Source organism: Alosa pseudoharengus, unplaced genomic scaffold, assembly GCF_046254945.1.
Source record: "Alosa pseudoharengus isolate Yale_2024_CS ecotype anadromous, Long Island Sound unplaced genomic scaffold, YU_APseudo_1.1 YU_APseudo_1.1_scf_19, whole genome shotgun sequence".
Lineage (NCBI taxonomy): Eukaryota > Metazoa > Chordata > Actinopteri > Clupeiformes > Clupeidae > Alosa > Alosa pseudoharengus.
Genome location: NW_027468657.1, coordinates 36479647 through 36500803, shown reverse-complemented (window position 1 = coordinate 36500803; position 21157 = coordinate 36479647). Strand labels below are relative to the sequence as shown.

At 41.6% G+C, this 21157-nt stretch overlaps 1 protein-coding gene across 2 annotated transcripts in view; it reads left to right on the top strand.

The window, feature by feature from the left end:
- The window catches only part of LOC143132827 (dual specificity protein kinase CLK4-like), a 125743-nt gene that overhangs the window by 64318 nt on the left and 40268 nt on the right, over window positions 1-21157 (top strand). The gene's annotated exons all lie outside the window — the stretch shown is intronic.

The following is a 21157-nucleotide window of genomic DNA, read 5'->3' as shown; positions in this document are numbered from 1 at the left end:
TTAATAGCTTTTTTTTTTATTACGAAATTAGACACTCTTACACACCTTATATGTGATTTTGGGAACTCTGTGATGAATGGAAATGAAATATATGACGATCGTGAAACTCATGAAAACGCACAATCTGGACATTTTATCTGGACATTTTATCATAACTCGGTTGCCGCTTTGGGTCGAATCAGTGACGCATGGACGTCAGGTCAAAACCAGGCCATTTTCGTGAGTCTATCACTAGGTGGCAGTCTCGCCAGGTCTCGCTGATCACTTCCCGGAAAGTTTACACAAGTAAGTAACAGGCAACACTTCATATTTCATGAAAGACGTTATATCTCCATTTCTAGAAAAAAACTGCGATTTTGATGAAAACTAGCCACTGTTTAGCTTGGAACAGAGGCGTGTAGAAATACACGGTTTTCACCCACCGAGAGCTTAAAGCCTCACCTTTTAATCGAGCTATTGTATGTGTTCATAGCTATAACACAGAATTTGCTGTGGCTGTACAAAAATCATCAACAGTGGTCTAGATTGCTGGCACTCTAGGACAAAGCTCCCGAAAACAGCTTGGCATTCAATGAGTTAATCAGTCATGGATGTGTTTTGGGTGTAACATCCTTTTAAGCAATGAGAGTAACATCTGTCATTCCCTTTAATAGCAAGCAGCGCAACATCAAACAGTGCGTCGGTATTTTGACAGTCAGCAGATTTGAAGGAATCTGCTTGCACACGAGACCGTGTATACAACACAGGGATTCCACTAAACCTTGCTTTACTAAAACCTGTATGTGACTAGCAGAGTATAGCCTTTCATTTGAAAGTTCTACATGCATCTGCTCTAGCCTATTATTTGAACTCATAGGCAAAGTGAAACTAACTTCACCATGGTGTCATAGGCAATGACAAAACAGTTCTACACAGTTATTTACTTTTACTATTGACTGGGGTTACAATCGAAAACATAGCCTGAAAAAGCGACACTTCGACAAATGTTGTGGGACTTGTTGCTAAGGGCTGCTTACATCTCATGACAGTGCGTCTTCAGCTGTGCTATATAGGTTTTTCTTGGTCAGTGGCATAATGATTCTTGCAAGACCACATCTGGGTGCAATGTTATGCGCATGGCAAACAAATCATCACTCAATTTGGTGTTAGATAAGAACAAGCCTTGCATCGCGCTAGGTGTACGATAGGGCCCTCAGTGTGTTAGTTGCATAGGTAACATTCTATACAGGGTTAGTGCAATAGTACGTGGTTATGCCTATTTCAATGCAATGTACAGCTGTCATAATAATACTGTGACAATATTTAACCTGTTTGCACATCATCTGTCTGTCTTCCAAACCCCTGATAAATGTCCTTTTGCATATTGCAAGTTTGTACACTGTATAGTGACAATATTGAATACTCCTATGTATTGCCTGCTGTTTGCACATTATATGATGTTATTAAGATCCCTGACAATGCTTTATGCTGTTTGGGTTGCACTCAATATAAAAATGCGCTATCGTAAAGGCACCAATTTCACCCCTTTCATTTTAAAATTCTAAATAAAGATGTTTTTTAATACTTCAAAATAACATTTGATAAATTACCCTTACATTTTTCAGTAGCCATAGGTGTGTAGATTTGAGCAAAATCTGGTTTGGTTCTTATTACAGGGAGCTTTTACTGCCTGAAAAATCTGATTTTGTTTACTGTGCTCGGAGTTTGGTGCTGGGCTGGTGGGTGCCCTATTTCCGCCAATTCACATCAATGGTTAGACCGAGAATTCTCGTTGTGAAATCAAAATTCCACTGGAGCTCCAAGCGGTTTTGTACACGCAGCCTTATAACACTGTTTATAGCTCTTCAAGTCACTGTACAATGTCATTTTTGGTACATAGTTGGTGATAGAATGCAAAACAGAGTTTACCTTGGCATAGTTGAATATCAGTTCTTGTAAAATAAACATACAGGGAACTTGAAAAAACAGTCGTATGGAAATGGCACAACTTGAAACTGGCACTGTAAAACAGGCGAATCACAACGAAGCTAATAGATGTCGACAAGTCGGCGGCTACACCTTATTTGGCTCTAGTGTTAATTTTGTCACCTATTTTTAATTTAATCTTAGTCTTAGTCTTGTGACGAAATGTCCTTTTTAGTCTTTGTCATATTTAGTCATTCAAATATCATTTTTGTTAGTCAAGTTTTAGTCGACTAAAAGTCTCGTCATTTTAGTCTAGTTTTAGTCAAATGAAAACTAAAGGTATCTTAGTCTTAGTCAGTTTTAGTCAAAACAGTTTAGTCTTTTTTTTTATTACAAATTATTTCTGATTACCATTTGAGTCAAATAGTGTTTCACACATCTCAATTTTCAACAATATTGTGTGTCCACAGAGCTACTCGTCTGTTATAATTACTCATTCTGATTTTTTGTCAGTCAGTATGTTTACATGCACAGGTAAGTCAAGCTACAATTATAGCTCGGCTGGGATTTGACCATAGACAGTAAAAGATTTGACTGGACCACTGTCATGATATTCGTAGACCAGTGTTTCTCAAAGTGTGGTGGTCCGCAAGCTATCCCAAGTGGTCCGCGAGCAGACGTGGTAAAATATAATATAGATGAGTTGTTTGCAATATTGAACCAACTTGTATGTAAATCCAAACAGTTCTGCAACACTGTCTATGTAAGATATGTAAGGGATAATGTATAGAACGCCGGTAATTATCGGAACATAAGTCCCGACAGGGCGAACAGGACCCCGACGCGCAGTGGAGGGGTCTTGTTTCGTCCTGAAGGGACTTATATTCCGATAATTACCGGCGTTCTATACATTATCCCGCTTATTACACGGCTACTTGCCAAAACGAAATAATCCCCACGATATGACTTTAGCCTACATAACCTAGCCTATTTGTTACCGTTCATCGTGGCATTTGCTGAGAAACAAATAGTTCGCAACAACACACACTGCTGAACTTGAATCAAACATTCTTTAGAACACAGCTGATCAACCGTCTGCTTTCACGTTTGAATGAAGTTCCAGTCCTTGCGTAGTGATATGAAAGACATTAATCAGAAGCACAAAACCCGTTGCCATTGACAGCGGTGATTAAATGCTTTGCCGGTGATTTATGTAGATTTAACATAGGCCCGAACGTTGGGAAGGCCCATTCATGTGAATGGAACTTTCTGCAGCACTCTGAAGAGCCGTGTAATAAGCCAGTTTAAATCATATGAATCCTCTGACACAATAAGCAAAGCGCAAAGACAATAAGCAAGGTGGTTCAGTGAGTAGGCCTATTGTGTAGACTAATATACTGGTGAAGTAGGTCTAATCTTTCTTTTTTTTTTAGCTAGGGTTAGGTAAGTGGTCCTTCGTCTGAATAGGTTGAGAAACACTGTCGTAGACCCAAGTATTAATGTTTTACTCCGCCATGCTAGATGGCGATATGCGCCCAAAGGCAACACATTCCCCAAACAAACTGTTATCCACTTATCCATAGCTAACTTGCTAGCGAACTTTCCATATTAGCTTACTTGCTAGCAAACTTTGCATCATCAGTGTAACTAGTCAAATAGTTGACATTACATGCTAAACATTTTCGTATGGACATTCTGGGGGATGTTAGTTTGTATGAGAGAAGCTTCAACTTCTGGGTATGTAGCATTGTGTCATAAAGCTAGGTAGTTAGCTTAACTCTGGCAGAAATCTCCAGTGTTTTTGTTCCATGTAGTTTCGTGTTGCAGCAACAGCATGTAGACTAGCCTACAGGAGCATGAACTCATTAGGAATATTTTGAAAACGTAACAGCTAGATATTCTGTCTTCTCATTTTGTAGAGATTTTATCTTAGTTTTTATTTCATGCAAAACATTTTAGTCTCGTCTTTTTTCGTCAACAACAATGCATCTTAAGATAGTCTTAGTTAGTGTTTCAGGACATTAGTGCCGTCTCGTCGTCGTCTCGTCTTAGTCATGAAAAAAAAGGTTGTTGACGAACATATTTCCTCTCGTCTCGTCTGACGAAATTAACACTATTTGGCTCTGGTCTGTACCTTTGTAACGCCCCTGAAATGTACATACACACCAGCCCACTTCCAGCTTCACGCAGCAGCTCCTTCACCGGAAGTTCAATGATGCCAGGAAATGAGTGGGAGATGGGCTGGAATCGGGAAATTACCATGGTCGGACTTGAACCCCGGTCCCCGTGGGCACTTGGACCCATATATGGTATGAGTGCTGTAGTCTGTGTTGCCCCCTGCAGGTAACCCCCAGAACCTAGTCAACGTCAGACGTAACCCTAGGCCTAGGCAGTTAGGACCCACGATACCCCCAAGAGGTTATGCAGTACTAAAGTCTAACTAACCCAAGTCTTAGACAGAGAAGATGAATAACCACAGAAGAGTCAAGTTATCTTACCCTCCTGCTGGAATTCGTAGAAAAAACAAGAAAAGACACAAATACTGCTTGAAGAATTAGATGCCAAGGTTAAATGAGTTCTTTACTTTTCAGCACTTTGGTGATGTTACAAAATGCGGCGTAATATCCACTTGCGGGTTACAATGTTGTATAAAATGGAAAAAGAGTAAATCCACAAAATAGGAAAATAGTAAATCCACAAATGGAGAAGAGATTACAATAAAAATGGTAAATCCACAAAAAAAAAGAGAATATAAGGAAAAAAGTAAGTCCTCAAAAAGGGGAAAAAGTCAGCTGATTGTCTTCTGCAGTCACTCTCTGTCGGAGTAGCAGGTCTGATATCTGCAACAGGTTCCACGGAGTTTCGGTCCGCGACTCAGCCTGGCACGACGTCCAACACTTTGCTTCTCAACGAATTTCGGAGGACGAATTCTAACAACCGCACGCGACATCATAAAGCAAAAGCCCAACGAGTTGAAGGAAGGAAAAAAAGAAGCAGCCCCGATCATTTGGTTCGACCCCTATTATACTAGGTAGACTTGACCTCCCCCACACATTCCTAAGGCAAATCAATCCTACTTTCCCACGACAGTTTAGAACCTTCTAGAAGTTCCCACGATAGCTGGGAATATTCTCACGGTAGCTGGGAATATTCTCACGGTAGCTGGGAATATAGCTGGGAATATCCTCACGATAACTAATACATTCTAGAAGTCACTGATCTTAACCAACAATTTAAAATTACACACATTACTTCTCCGGGTTACATTTCGGAGATGCAACATTACATTCAGTAATTATGGTTTAGATAGTTTCAGAAGTTACACAAACAGTTTACATTCAACGACAATTATAACAATGTGACACATTACATTTAACAACGTACACTTACAGTCATCAAGAGAGTTCGGTTACATTCTTACAGGTTACAAACACTTATGGCATTACAATGCAATCTGTATACATTCATTTAAACAGTTTTGAGACATACAATTATCTAAGTACATAATTCCCTAAACTTTACAATGTCAGGCTACTAAAGTACTTGTATTGATACATTTCATTCATCACACTTTATTATTTATTATGAGGTCCTTGTTTGCAGTTATGGTTCATTTTCCATTCTTTAATTCACAGCACATCTCCAGCACATTGTTCATCATCTGTTACAACACATTCAGTCACTTCCACACTTTCAGGTAAACTTAATTCAAGAGTAGGTTGCAAGGTAATTGGTTTAAAGGTAAACTATGCAGTATTGGCAATTTCCTTACTGTTTTCTCGGTTTTTGCTTCTTTTTCGCTGGCTCTGTCATGACGAATGTCTGAGAAACTCCATCGCTACCTTTTTCTAGCCGGTGCCTGGCGTGTATGTGTATTTGAATGCAGTAAAGCAATTCGTTACACTCGTTAAACTTCCTGACACTGAGGCCGTCGGCCCGCCGGCCCACAGTTGCAAGGGTGGTTTTTCCACTCACAGGCGCTAGGGGGAAGCGACATGGCCACCATTCAACCCGAAAAAAGTCATATAACCATTCCAATGACTCTGAAGCTGTTAAATGAAGGTAAATTAAGCTAAAAAAACTTGCATATTAAGCTAAAAAACCTGCATAGTGTGCCTTTAAAGGAATACGCCACCCCTAGGTGAAATTGGGTCTCTCCCCGCAGTCCCTAGAGTTGGATGAGTGAGCCAAAGCGTTTTATAGCCGACCCAGCCATTGTCCTAATCTAGAAACGGCCCGGTTAGCTTTAGCTTAGCGTAGTCGCTGTAATCCGGCGCTGCCAGCTAGCATGTCGTTGCAAAAGTGAATCAAATAACTCAAGATTTTTTATAATTATTTCTCGTAACCTGTACATTCACATCGAGTACAAATATCAATGCAAATTAACACGAAGGGATTTACTAGACCAATTTAGATTTGGAACTATTTTCAGGCATAGCACCGGCAAAGCACCGCTGCCAGGCGCAAAGACATCACGCAGCATCTGAAAACCCTCAACTTCACGCAATACACCAGTGTTAGTATTTTGAAGTTAGTTTCACCGAAGGACTTTGGTTTCACATCTACTGGGGAAAAATGGCTACTTGCTGTGTGAAGGGCTGCGGTAACAAGCAGAGGACACGAACATAATGTTTCACAGAATTCCAAACCCAGTGGAACGAAGAAATCTTTGGCTTGCTGCCCTCGGCATTCCTGCAACAACTCCAGTGGATAAAATCAATCAGTATCGTGTTTGCGAGGAGCATTTCAAACCGGAGGACTACAAAGAGAAAATGCAGTAGGCCTATGCTACGAGAAAAATGCTGTTACATCTGAAGGATACGGCCGTCCCATCCATTTTCAGTACAGAGGCAGAACAGTGTTCATCATCCATGCCTGTAAGTATAACTTCTATCCTTCTTTAGGTTATACGTTGCTAACGTTATAACTGAAACGTTAGTCTGACTCACATTGTCGCTTCCAGTTTTATTGTATAACTTCATTAGGCTGCCGTTTCACCCTATTGACAATATGACGACTTTACCTTTTACCGTTACCTGTCAGTCGGCATGGGTTGGCACACTCCACACTCACACCACCTGTTCGTGTTTGCTCTTGTTCGCTCATCCGACTCGCCTTGACCAGTCGCAACGTCCTCTCTTCACAGATCCAAAGCTCGCAACTCCTCTTCAGTAAACTCAGGTTCGAAAAGGTAGGGTCTTGGATCTTGGTAGTCGAAGTCATCATCTTCGTCTATCGTGTAATCTTCCATATTCATCGGCATTAGAACTCTTAGAGAAAGCCCACCTGTCAGTGTCAGCCTAGTAGCAGAGAACTTGGTAGTCATGCTGGTGTATTGCCGGAAGTTGAGGGTTTACAGATGCTGCGTGATGTCTTTGCGCCTGGCAGCGGTGCTTTGCCGGTGCTATGCCCGAAAATAGTTCCAAATCTAAATCCCTTCGTGTTAATTTGCATTGATATTTGTACTCGATGTGAATGTACAGGTTACGAGAAATAATTATAAAAAATCTTGAGTTATTTGATTCACTTTTGCAACGACATGCTAGCTGGCAGCGCCGGATTACAGCGACTACGCTAAGCTAAAGCTAACCGGGCCGTTTCTAGATTAGGACAATGGCTGGGTCGGCTATAAAACGCTTTGGCTCACTCATCCAACTCTAGGGACTGCAGGGAGAGACCCAATTTCACCTAGGGGTGGCGTATTCCTTTAACATTACGATTCAATTCCTGGTCAGTTTCTTTCCTTATTTGCCTAATCATATTTTCTAGGTCAGACAGATTACCTTGATAGCTAACGCTGAATCTAGCCTTTCTGCCTTTTCGCCTTGTAAGACGTATTGGTTTTGTGCTACCGCTCTGTGGTCCATATGGATGGTTTTCAGGCAACACGTCAAGTCAGTTGCGCCACTTGCAATGTTTTGTATTGTGAGATGGGAGTTGAGAGCGTGGATGTGTGAGGGGAGTGAGTTCCACAGTTTGGGTGCAGCATAGGAAACTACCTTTGCTCCCATTATGGTGAGTCTGATGTTTGGTACTGACAAAAATCCAGCTGTAGATGAAGGTAGCGAACGGGAGGGTGTGTAAGCCTGTAGGAGTTCTGTGACATATGGAGGGCAAAGGTTATGAAAGGCTTTAAATGTCATCAACATGATTTTAAACCTGATCCGTTGAGAGCTAGTGTAGCGCTATCAGGAGAGGTGTAACATGTTGGGAGGACTTTGTGCAGGCGATAATCCGTGCTGCAGAGTTTTGAATCAGTTGGAGGTGATGGATGAGTTTGTTTGGGATGCCTGTCAGGATTGCATTGCAGTAGTCGATACGAGATGTTACAAGGGTGTTGACAAGCACTTCAGTGGAGCATTGTGTGAGTGATGGAGATGTTCCTGACGTGAAAAAAACCCAGTCCGAAATGATTAGATGATGATTTATTGTAGATGGTACAATATGAATAACAGAACACAGGCTAAGTCTCGAACAGTAAAACTGTGCAGTCTAACAGTTGTGGTTGTTATTAGAAGCGGCTACTGAGCTTCCAGACAGAAGATGCTCCTTGAGTCGCTTCCTCGATCCGTCTCCGAGTCAAAACCTATATACTGTAGTATCACTGTTGATAATGCGCTCTTAAAATAACAACTCATCGCCCCAGCTGTGGCGCAACTGGCTGGGGCACCTGCACCGTACGCAGGGATAATAACCTGTTGGAAAATAGGGCCTTAAAAATATGTATAATATTGGCATGTGAAAAATGTTGTTTCTGTATGGTTGCACACCATATTTATGATGTAGAGTGTAATTCTCCATCAAATTCAATCAGATCAGTTACAAACATAGACCTAAATTAACATTTTAATAACAACAGTTCTATTTGTGTGTGCACAACTTTTTTTTCCATGCTAAGGATGACCCAGCTACCTTCCATAAGCTACCTGATGTAGCTGTAGCCAAAATGTTACATTTACACTCATGCATTTACACTTGGCATGACAATAGAAACACAATTACATGTACACATCTACCTAACAAACCAATGAAGTTCCATGTGAGGAATTTTGGCCAAAGTCATCCTTTTTAGTTTAGCCCTGAAATCACATCCAACAATGAAGTAGTATGGGTAAAGCATACATTTCCAGAATCCTTGGAGTCCAGACAGTATTTCAGTTCCTGTCTTGTATCTGTAATATTCTCTGATACCACAGGGCATAAAGAAAGTGTATAGTTTAGGCAGAAATTGTGGGAAATGTTGTGTTTCTGTTGGTTCAAAGAGCACCAGTGACCTCTGTGTTTGTCAGAGGGCTTCACCAATGTGCTTAAGGTTAAGCTTAGGATGTACTCTTTAAGATGATACCAAACAATATTATACAACACTGACAAGTGTCTTAACCATGGGTTCAACCAGGATATGTACCAGGCGTCTAAAATGCGATTTATATTAGAGCAGAGGTTCCCAAACTGTGAGGCACGTTGTGCCAAACTTCATAACGTAATTTAGCAACAGTGCCGCCAACCGAGCTAGCTGCAAGTTACCAGTGAACGGTAACTTGCAGCTCCAAGCGGATTTGTACACACAGCCTTACAACACTGTTTACAGCTCTTCGAGTCACGGTAAAATGTATTTTTTGGTAGGCTACATAGCTAATATAGATAAACTTATGGTGTGGGTGGTTGTGTTTCTTTAGGAATCCGCCGCCTTGGTTTGTATAGAAATGAGTATTAAGTGACAGATACACGTAAGAGGTTGGACATACGTGACGGTAATATGTGATGTTCCGATAGCTAACTTAAAATGGACAGATTTGTCACATTTTATCGCTGCACGGCCCGAGCCTGATATGGGCAACAAAGCCAAACGTTGAAAATATGATGAAAACTCATTGCATTGCACAGCATAGTGTAGCACCTATTTAAGGCGAGACACTACAGGTGAATAGGGTAAAATTTTTAACAAGCAGATATCACTATGAAACTTCCCCAGTTGATTACTTACATTAATATGAGAAAAAAATGTATTACAAGTTTGCTGTAATTTAATGTTTACATATGCAAATTAGGCATTATCTAATTAAATATGCGCTAATTTGCATACATTTTAAGGCACGAAACCTGAGCATTGGATACAGCCAGGTTCAAAATTATGTTTTCATTGTGTTCAGATATTAGATGGGAAAACATTTACAGAGGGATTTATGAATATCTACTTTTGTTATCCTGTAAATCAGAAAATTATGTCACTAGCCCTAAAAAATCCCTAAAATGTCATGTAAGTCAGGCTAGGAATAATATATCAACAAACCCCTCTGTAGAAATCTTCAACATATAGTTAGGCATAAGTCTGCAAAGTTTGGTGTATGTACGTACTTCTGAAGTGGAGTTTTTGAGCTCAGAGTGTGAGCGGAAACTCATTTTGAGAAAACAGCCTTGAAAGACAGCCAATGAGATTCTGTTCTTAGCCTAGACTCGCCTTTGAACTTTCGCGATTGGTTGCTGATACAAAGGAAGTGTCCATATATGGATCACATAGCGTGATACAGGAAAAACAGAGCTTTCCAACGGTAGTACACATGTTATGTTTTGGACCACGGTCGCGGGAGTGCATGCAAGGTTAGAATGCTAACTTTTGCTGAATTTAGGAGAAATATACAGGCGCGAGTAGACACAATATAATGAAATAAACACCTAAATGTGTAAATCGGACTTTTTTGTTCGGTGAGTTGCACAGTTTTGAAAACTAACGTTAAGGGTTGTTTTAGGACATGTTTGAGTAGCCTACTACAGTATGCCCATTGCCAGCCACCCTGAGAAGTGAAAAGGCGATTCAAAACGAGTCAGAAAAGTCGAGACAGGACCAATCGTCAAAATTTCGGTGTCCACCACTCTAGTTCATCCAAAACAAACCAGAAAAGGGCCTTAAAGTGCTAAAAACCGGAATTTTCCTTTAACTGAAGTGAATATCATTATTTGAAAATGATTGTCGGGGAGGGGGGGGGGGGGCGCGGAGGTGTCACTGTTTTCAGAGGGGAGGCCCACATTGATGGAGTTTGGGAACCCATGTATTAGAGGGTGGTTTACTTCATTAGGTGATAACCACTAAAAAGCTACCAATCTCAGAGGTCTATCATATCAAAACATAAACTAGGGATGTGTAGGTATAAAAAAAAATCACAACTAGAATTTGCCCACCCAGATGGTACCGGTATGCTATATTTTGGGTCTTTGGTCCAAGGACCACTAAGACAAAGCCTGTTATACTAAAACATACAAACGTCAATCATGCCAATGTGGCAGGTGCCAACCAGTGTACAAAAACCGGCTCTGGCCAGATGGAGATACTAGCCTGAACAGGCCGACATGCTGTCTCCCTCGGCCCATGTTACCACTGATGTTCCTCGGATGTTCCTAAACACCGAGCTGTATGACCTCCCTGCTGGTACACAGGCTCAAGGCACAGTTATGTACAATGGTATGGACCTCTCCCACAGAACTAACATACAGTGATGGTCAAAAGTATTGGCACCCATGCTAAAGTTGACTGAAAAGAGGAATATAAAATCATCTTTTGGAAATTGATCTTAATGCCTTAAGTGAAAAATGAGGAAATATCTAACCTTTAAGGACACCAATTTTCTTAGTGAATGAATAATGTATCATAAATAAATAAATGTTCTTCCTTAAAATACAGGGGTCATAAGTATTCCCACCCCTATGTTAAATTCCCATAGAGACAGGCAGATTTGTATTTTTAAAGGCCAGTTATTTCATGGATCCAGAATACTGTGCATCCTGATAAAGTTACCTTGGCCTTTGGAATTAAAATAGCCCCACATCATCACATACCCTTCACCATACCTAGAGAATGGCATGGGTGTTATTTCAGTTAGCCTATTAGCTGGTTTGATGCTCATTGAGCTCAATGCAAATCAAACCAGCTAATAGGCTAACTGAAATAACACCCATGCCAATCTCTAGGTATGGTGAAGGGTATGTGATGATGTATGCACACATCAGAATACACACACATCAGAATACAGTGATAATAACCCAGAATTCTACAGTACTGTCCAGGATAATTCCAAGGCTCTTCACCTGTTTGGAGACAGGTATGATGGTCTCACCAATGGAGATTAAAGAGATAATGTTTTTTGCAAGCATATATGTGGTGCCCATTAATAACAGCTCACTTTTCTTACTGTTGAATTTCAGGTGATTGCTTGTCATCCATGTCTGTATGTCATGGAGACAAGCAATGAGGGTATTTGGAGGGAGAGTGGTAGTGGGTTTGGTGGATACACAGAGCTGTGTGTCATCAGCATAGGAGTGAAAGTGGATGCCATAGTGCTTGTTACCGAGTGGAAAGAGGCAGATGATGAACAGAAGTGGCCCCAGTACTGAACCCTGTGGACTCCATGGTGGAGTATGGAGCTTTCTGACCGGTGGTCCTGCATTTGGACATAATGTTCTGTCTGCTAAATAGTGAGAAAACCATGCATGAGCTGTGCCACAGATTCCAATGCTTGCTAGCCGCTCCAATAGTAGTTGGTGTGAAATTGTGTCGAAAGCAGGACTGAGGTCTAGAAGGATGAGGATGGACAGTAGACCATACTGATAATCTGTGATCTTAACCAGGGCTGTTTCAGTTCTGTCTTGGGGGCAGAAACCAGATTGAAATTCCTCAAAGAGATTATTTTTTTGGAGGTAGGTCTGAAGTTGAGATGCTGTGCTCTCTCCAGTCCTGTTCACCCTGTACACATCTGACTTCTGCGACAACACATGCAGAAGTCATCTGACGATACTGCAATTGTGGGGTGTATCAGGGAAAAGCAAGAGGAGGAGTACAGGAGCCTGGTGGAGGACTTTGTGCAATTGTGCAAACTCAACCACCTTCAACACTTCGAAGACCAAGGAGATGGTGGTGGATTTCCGCAGGTCTAAGCCCGCTCTGCTACCAGTCTCCATTGATGGGGTCAATGTGGAGGTGGTAAACACTTACAAGTATCTGGGCTTACACCTGGACAATAAACTGGACTGGTCAGTCAATACTGAAGCACTCTACAAGAGAGGGCAGAGCAGGCTGTACTTCCTGAGGCTGCGGTCCTTCAATGACCGTTTTCAAAGTCAAGGATGGGTCCTTCAAAGCCGCTCTTCATCGAATCTCGCCAAGCACTGTTCCAATGTCAAGGGTGCTTTAATATTCTATCAAGTACTTAGTCCTTCATTCTGAGATTTTAGAGGATGCATGCGTGTATCCTCTGCGTGCTTGGAACACCCACAATCCTGTGCGCACATGATTTTAAATAATGCACCTGCAGCTTCCTGCACACTCGCTAGTCTGTTCCATTATGTGTTTTCCATATGCTAAGAAGAAGCCTTGCTCTTCTTTGAAGGATTCGACTCGGCAGGACTCGCACTACCAAGCACGAATCCTTGACTTTGAGAAAAGCCCAATGTCTGCAGTAAGCTCCTTAGGATGTTTTACCAGTCTAGTTGCCAGCATCCTCTTCTATGCTGTGGTATGCTGGGGAGGAAGCACAAAGAAGAAGGATGCTGGGCGACTAGACAGGCTGGTAAGGAAAGCTGGCTCTGTTGTGGGAGCCGAACTGGAGTGCATCACTTCAATATCAGACAAAAGGACCCTGAACAAACTGATCAACATCTTGGACAATGAATGTCATCCACTCCACAGCACTATTACAAAGCAGAAGAGCTTGATCAGCTGGAGACTTTGCTCACTGTCATGCACAACTGACAGACTGAGGAAGTAATTTGTCCTCAGGGCCATTGAACTGTTCAATGCTTCACTTAAGGGTAGAGGAGAGATAGACTTCTCTGCATAGTCTGTCTGCCTCTCCACCTTCTCTATGTTTGTGTACGTACTGTCCACAAGCCTACTGTTTTACTGCTACACTGTTTATATGCTATATTAGCACATATGCATATCCCCTCCCTCCCACAGCCTGGATTGTGGCCATACTTAATACTTAATATTTAATACTTGACCAATGGCTGTAACCCTATTACTTCAACCTATTCTTGCACTGATATAGTTTTTATATTACTTGTCTATATTATTCTCTTATATGTCCATATTTATTTTATGCTGGTCTCTAGACTTTATTCTTGCACTGTTGCACTGTTGGATTTACTTATTTGCACCATCACAATGACACTCAGGGCCAGATGTACGTACATTTGCGAACGTAGCGTTATCAGCATCATGGACAAACCGCAGATTGCGAACGCTGTCAGACCCAAGTTTCCGTCGTATTTATCAATTGTTCAATCCTTAGTGTAAACTGTAAAACAATCCTAGTGTAAACCTTTCTCTGCCTTTCTCCGCCCATAAACACAATTTACGAACGTCCACAACTGAATGGCTGCGCCTACATAGGCTACAAGTACAGTTGAATGAAGTTAACTGATGACAACATTAAAAAGAATCAAACGTTTAGCGATCATGAAATAATACCACACATGATAAGATGTCAACAAGCAGGGAGATAATGAAGATCAGTAGTTCTACTCGGGTAGCGTATTCCCACATAAAAGAGTGCACAAAGCCACTTGGGTCTCCCCAGACCACAAAACTGAAAACCAGATTGACCACTTTTGCATCAGCAAGAAGTTCAGGAGATCCCTCCTAGATGTCAGGGTGAAAAGAGGAGCTGACGTGTCCACAGACCATCACCTTCTAGTAGGGACTCTCCACTTAAAACTCAAGAAATTTGCAAATTCGGCAAGAAAAATCGGCACCAGATATAATGTCAGCCTTCTTCAAGATCAGAACACTATTCCAAATCACCCTCTCAAACCAGTTCCTCCCCCTGTGCTAATTGGATGTAGAGCATCAAACCGTGGACCAACAATGGCAGAACATGAAGCGGGCTTGGACAGAGGCATGTGAGATCACATGCGGGAGGAGGACAAGGCAACACAAGGAGTGGATCACAGGACAGACCCTACAGAAAATACAATTGACTGCTTGACATGTCATTTTTATTTTTCTGTACAATAAACAAATACATCTGCTTTATGCTGCAGAATTACATTCATATTTGGCTGACTTCTGCAGACGTGCAAAAAAACACTGCCAGGCCATCCTTAAAAATATTTTCGTTTGCCGTAACCCGACCGACCCTGTCAATTTAGAACCGACCCAAATATTTATTTTTTTCCCCTTTTAGTCCGACCGACTCGCCGGTTGTAAACTTGCGTTAAGACCGACCGATTTTTTTTTACTCTAAACAACCAATAAAAATAAAATACTATTAGTAGGCCTAAGTATTGTGAATATAAATTGCATACATACTGTACAAACGTAGGCTGTCTTAAATAAAACCCTGTGGCGTTATCTCTACACCATTGGTTTACGCATGTCACATTATGGCCTATACGCTTCGTTTCATTCACACAAACATCTCGACTCAACGCTTATTACTTGGCACGAAGCTCTGGAAGAACTGTGCCCAGATATTTTCCCATTCTTTCTCCCCTCTAGTCTAACGGTGACCGTGTTGAAGAATTGAAATTGGTTGTGGTCTATTCAGCATTTCTCAAATTATGGGCTTAACCCAGATTCAAACTCTTGGACAGGGGACTGATAACTGCTGCGTAACGGCGGCTGTCATCAGCCGGCCTTAACACACTGCGCCACAGAATTGACGGCGTGGGTGAATAGGGATAAATAACACATTTAAATAGAACATTTAACTCATTGAATGCCAAGCTGTTTTCGGGAGCTTTGTCCTAGAGTGCCAGCAATCTAGACCATTGTTGATGATTTTTGTACAGCCACAGCATATTCTGTGTTATAGCTATGAACACATACAATAGCTCGATTAAAAGGTGAGACTTTAAGCTCTCGGTGGGTGCAAACCGTGTATTTCTACACGCCTCTGTTCCTGAAAAATCCCAAGCTAAACAGTGGCTAGTTTTCATCAAAATCGCTGTTTTTTTCTAGAAATGGAGATATAACGTCTTTCATGAAATATGAAGTGTTGCCTGTTACTTACTTGTGTAAACTTTCCGGGAAGTGATCAGCGAGACCTGGCGAGACTGCCACCTAGTGATAGACCCACGAAAATGGCCTGGTTTTGACCTGACGTGCATGCGTCACTGATTCGACCCAAAGCGGCAACCGTGTTATGATAAAATGTCCAGATTGTGCGTTTTCATGAGTTTTCGATCGTAATATATTTCATTTCCATTCATCACAGAGTTCCCAAAATCACATATAAGGTGTGTTAGAGTGTCTACTTTCGTAATTTAAAAAAAAAAGCTAAAAACGTAATATTACGTTTTTGGCACTCAACGCATGGGAAGGAAAAACGTAATATTACGTTTTTGGCACTCAATGAGTTAAATGACTTGACTAAAACCGTGCATAACTGGAGGTACACCTGTTATCTGAGCAGTCTGTATGTCCTCATTTTGCGAATGCGAGGACAATATGAGTCTGTTGCATTTCGTTAGATGTCCGAGTCACGCATAATGTTTGAAAACCACTGGCTCGTAATCACAATAATTTAACACACGACAGTTGGATTCTTCATCATGTTCCCATGCCTACATTTTGGTGATAGAGATCGTTAAAACAATAAAGTATGGCTCTCCGTTTGGGACATCGAAAACTTATATTTTCAATAGGGTAGACTACCGTCGGAGATGCTGACTTGCAAAGGCCTCGGGATCAGAGTTTCCGCTAGAAAAAAATGGTGCCGTTCAAAGTGACCGGCAGAGGTTTCGTTTTCCGGACATTTTGATGATATGCCGGTCAAATATCCTATTATCCCTTCTTAATTAGTCAAATTGAGGAAAACTGGAGACAGGAATGCAACATGTTTATTAGCCTAACTTAAACATGCCTAACAAGATCTAGCCAGTAGCCTATCTCTTCATGGACAGCAAGAGTCCGCTTTGTTCGTTGTTTTAAAAAGACTAGGCTACTGTACGTTGTTTGTTGCTGCTACCCACGTTATCTCCAGTGGTGACTGTTTAACTTACACAGATGCGCACACACAAGAATGAGCGCTCAGTCGCTCACACCACTACCCCCTAATGCTATGCCTCTTTATTTGATAACAATACATTAAGAAATGTTTTCTATTCTGGGAAATGTTTAGCTTCTTTTTCTTTCGGCCGCGGTTCAATGATACCGTTTAATTGTGCCAGAAATTATCCGCGGACCAGTAATCGCCTCGTCGAGGAGGCCCTAACCCTGCAGATCATAGACAGAGAACGCATAGGCCTACTGTATGCTTTGGGTAAAGAACACTTTGCCTGTCCAGTGTACACGGAGAATGACAGTGTCTTGGAGCGGCCGCACCCCCCGCAACTCCACTTCAAATGTCACTGATTCCGACAGATACGCCCGACACTTCTGCTTTTTATCTGGTGGTGGTGGAGTTGACCGGACATCTGAGGCTTCAGACGTTACCAATTTATCATCATCCATCGCGTCTGGCCTCTGAAAAAACTTTTAAAGGAGAATTCCGGTGTGATTTTGACCTAAAGTGTTTTGAAACATGATACCGAGTGTGAACGTATGTCTCATAGCCCATCTCGGCTTGTCCCCTGCACTCGGAAATCCAAAAATAATTCCGTGGAAATGTACGGATTCCAGTTGCTGCTTCTAGAAGAAACTGTAATCCATGCATTTCCACAGAATTATTTTTGGAATCTGATCCCTTATCATACCTGTTCATTCTTACTCGTCGCTCGACTTATCGTGACTAAATTCAAGATGGCTGCAAACGCTAAACTTCGAGAAGATACTGTCTGTATAAATCGTCTTGTAAGTAAACTACCAGTGCTTTTTCAAAGTTCTCAATGTCTCGTTTTAAATGTCAGGGCCCTTGGAAGTCTACCAATGAAGTGTGGAGATACATTGAGCCTCGTAAATGGTGTAAAACAGTGATTTATTTGCATGGCTATGCCGATGCCGAGGCACCACCATTGACCGCCTTGTTGGTAGCATCGGCTAACTAGCGCCAGATTTCCGAGTGCAGGGGACAAGCCGAGATGGGCTATGAGACATACGTTCACACTCGGTATCATGTTTCAAAACACTTTAGGTCAAAATCACACCGGAATTCTCCTTTAAGGCTAGTCTGCCTGGGCCTGGCCATGTTTGAACCGCCTCACTCATGTTCGTTGTTTAACATGGAAGTTTTAAGCGTGCGCTTTCTATTTGAAATGCAGCATAGGCTATGCGTGTTGTTTAATAGCTTAGGCTACTTTTCAAACGGTAGAGCCTGTTCATTTAAAAACATAGCCAGAGGACGTATAATATAGGCTTACATATTAAGGCTTATTCTCAAATTCAGATTGCGTTAGGGGACGGGATAATTAGTCAATTTCAATCGGACAATTTGACCGGAGAGATTTAATTTTGTCGGACATTTCATTTTTTTTTCGGCCAATGTCCGGTAATTACCGGACAGCGGAAACCCTGCTCGGGATAACACGATGATATCCACTATCATCAATCAATGCCCCCTTGATCAAAGTGGGGAATGAAAGAAAAAGTTTGAGAACCACTGGCTTTACAAGTTAACTGCAGTCCAGAACACACAGAATATTGCAACAGAAAGTTGCCTTTATAATCAACTACTATTTGTTCCAACAGCATTCAAACAAAGCCTTTATAAAAGTGAAAATTATTCCATAAGAAGTAAAATAAAATACTGTTACTGTAGTAACTGTATCCCAAGCTTCAGCTCCCCACGTCTGTGACAGGCAGACGTGACACCGCTAAATTCTCAGCTTGTTTATACCCCACATTGAACGCGTAAGACCGCTAGGCCCATCACTGTGGGGTCCGGTAGCCTATTCTCTGGGATTTAAGTCAAGCAATATAACCATAGGCTACAAATGTTTCAACATGAGTAATTTCGGCTTTGTCTGAACTGGCCATTGTAGGCTATACGTAAAAAATAAACTAGTAGGCCTATCCCCTATCCAATGATATCGGCAAATGTTTGTTTTCCAAAGTAAGAATTTCACTTCACCATTGGTAATGAGAAATTTTGGCCTTAAAAGGTGTCCACCATATAAGTACATGCTATATTCAACCATTTACTCTTTTGGTGTGGTCTGTGCAAAGCTGAAGAAAGAGACACTGCTGTAAGCAGAAAGGGAAGGTGAGATTTATGAAGTAACATCTGTGGAATTCCATGTTCAAGGTGTTTGTGCAGCTATGCTGTGTGTGTGTGTCATGCTGTGTGGGTGTATGTGTGTCCTCGAAGGAGGCTGAGTAGGCCTAGCTCGACGAGCTGGCGCCCCTAAGACCTTATTTACTGTCTTGGGGTCAATCTTGACTGGATTCCATAGGCCTTGGTCGTTATGGGATACAACCTTATAGATATGGTTGACTCTTGGGTAACTATGTCGTAAACAAGTTTGCGTACCATTAATGGAGATGTCATGTCTTGTCTGACCTGTCAGGGGGGTATAAAAAGTGTTTCCTTATTTGTAACATCAGACTGCGTCTGTTAGCAACACGACATAGGTCTCCGGATTCGTGAATAAAGCTCTCTGAGATTTCTGACTTGACTCCTGGCTGACTGAGACTTCATTTCTGAAACAATCCCTAGTCAATTTCTGTTCCTACACCATGCACCTTCGACAATGAATAGCTCATTACACTTATTTTACTGTTGAACGTAGGCCTAACTGGTATCATTACAAACATTATTCTGTGTCCTAAAAACTGGCATTTTATGGCATTGTGTCATGTAAGGTCGTTGCAAAATCTAGAGAAATGTGTGAGGTGGTCAGCGGGGGACAATTGAGACACACATTGGATTGTGTTATTACTTGAACATTCCACACTATCCACAGCTGTGGTATCGGGGGCAGGAGGATTACTGTTAGCGCAGGCTTTATATAAAATTCTTCAACAGAAGGCCTGCCTCAAATGCAGCTTGCCCAAAATAAAGGCCTGTGGTTTGCGCAGCCTACAGTAAGTAGGTTAAATAACAGACCCGCCACAATGTGCGGTATGATGATTTTTTACGAGTAGATGTTTTTGGTGCCCTACGCGCACTGCATGTTCTTAAATAACAATGATCATCAGTAGCCTAATATTCGACCATTATTTTGTGTAAATGGGCTATGCATTGGGTTAGACACCAGGGGCCATATTCACAAAGCCTTTTATCTTATCACTAGGAGTAGGCTACTCCTAAATAGCAATAAAAGATTTTAGCTAGGAGTTTCTCTTATTAAGTTATTCACAAAGCCTTTCAGACCTACTCTTAGTAAGGGAAAATGACAACTCCTGAACAGATTCTGGAGCTGAGCGCTCTAGAATCTTTGACTAAGAGTGAGTGAGTCTTCGTTGCTATGGATGACGTTATTACTCATGCACGAGCTTGACTGAAGTGACCACCTTGATTGGCTGATGATTGTAACGCGGGAATGATTCCAAACACCTCCCTTACGATGAGTGGCAGGTGACAGGTCTGAGAATGCGTGCGCTACACAAGGACGGAAGATGATGAATAACTGAATAAAAAGGCCTAGCCTAAATGAATCAAGAGTAAGGCAAAACAAATAGCCTAGTAAGCCTAGCCTAATGAAACATACGGATTGATGTAGTATCTTTGTAACATTATTAAATTAATCTGTTACTATGCCTATGCCTACGTTTGCAAAAGAGAACATTTTAATTTGATTCACAATAATGTTACATTTAATTTACATGTTGACAATGAGTAGCCTAGTTTTGGTTGTTGTTGGTGGCGTTATTGCATGTTAGTTATGCCTACAATGCAAAATTGCTTCCTCACGATTGGAAGCTCCTGTAGCCGCATAGGATTTCAAAACAGGCGAAATGCCACAAAACCGGTTTGTGAATAGGTCTGTGAGTTAGGAGTCCTCTCGACTTCTTTTAAGCTGTCACAGCTGGTGGGAAGATGTGATTTGTTGGGGGCAGGGCCGGATTAACTGGGCACAAATGTCTGATGCCCCCCCCTGCCCCCCAGTCAACGTGAATCGGGTGGTCAGTTAATAGGCCTATATCGTGAAGATTTTTCTTGCCATCTAAGGCACGAGCACATCTGTGAGGCCAAGCCTCACCAAGTAGCCCGTTTGTTTACAACTAACATTACATTTAATTAAACTGCTTATAGGCTATGCCGAAATAGTTTTCAACATTTTGAATATTAGTGTCGGGTGAATTAGGAAATGTTCTCAAAGTAGCCTTATGGCTGAAAGCTGCTTGGGATCCCCCCCTGTCAAGCAATATAACCATACAAAT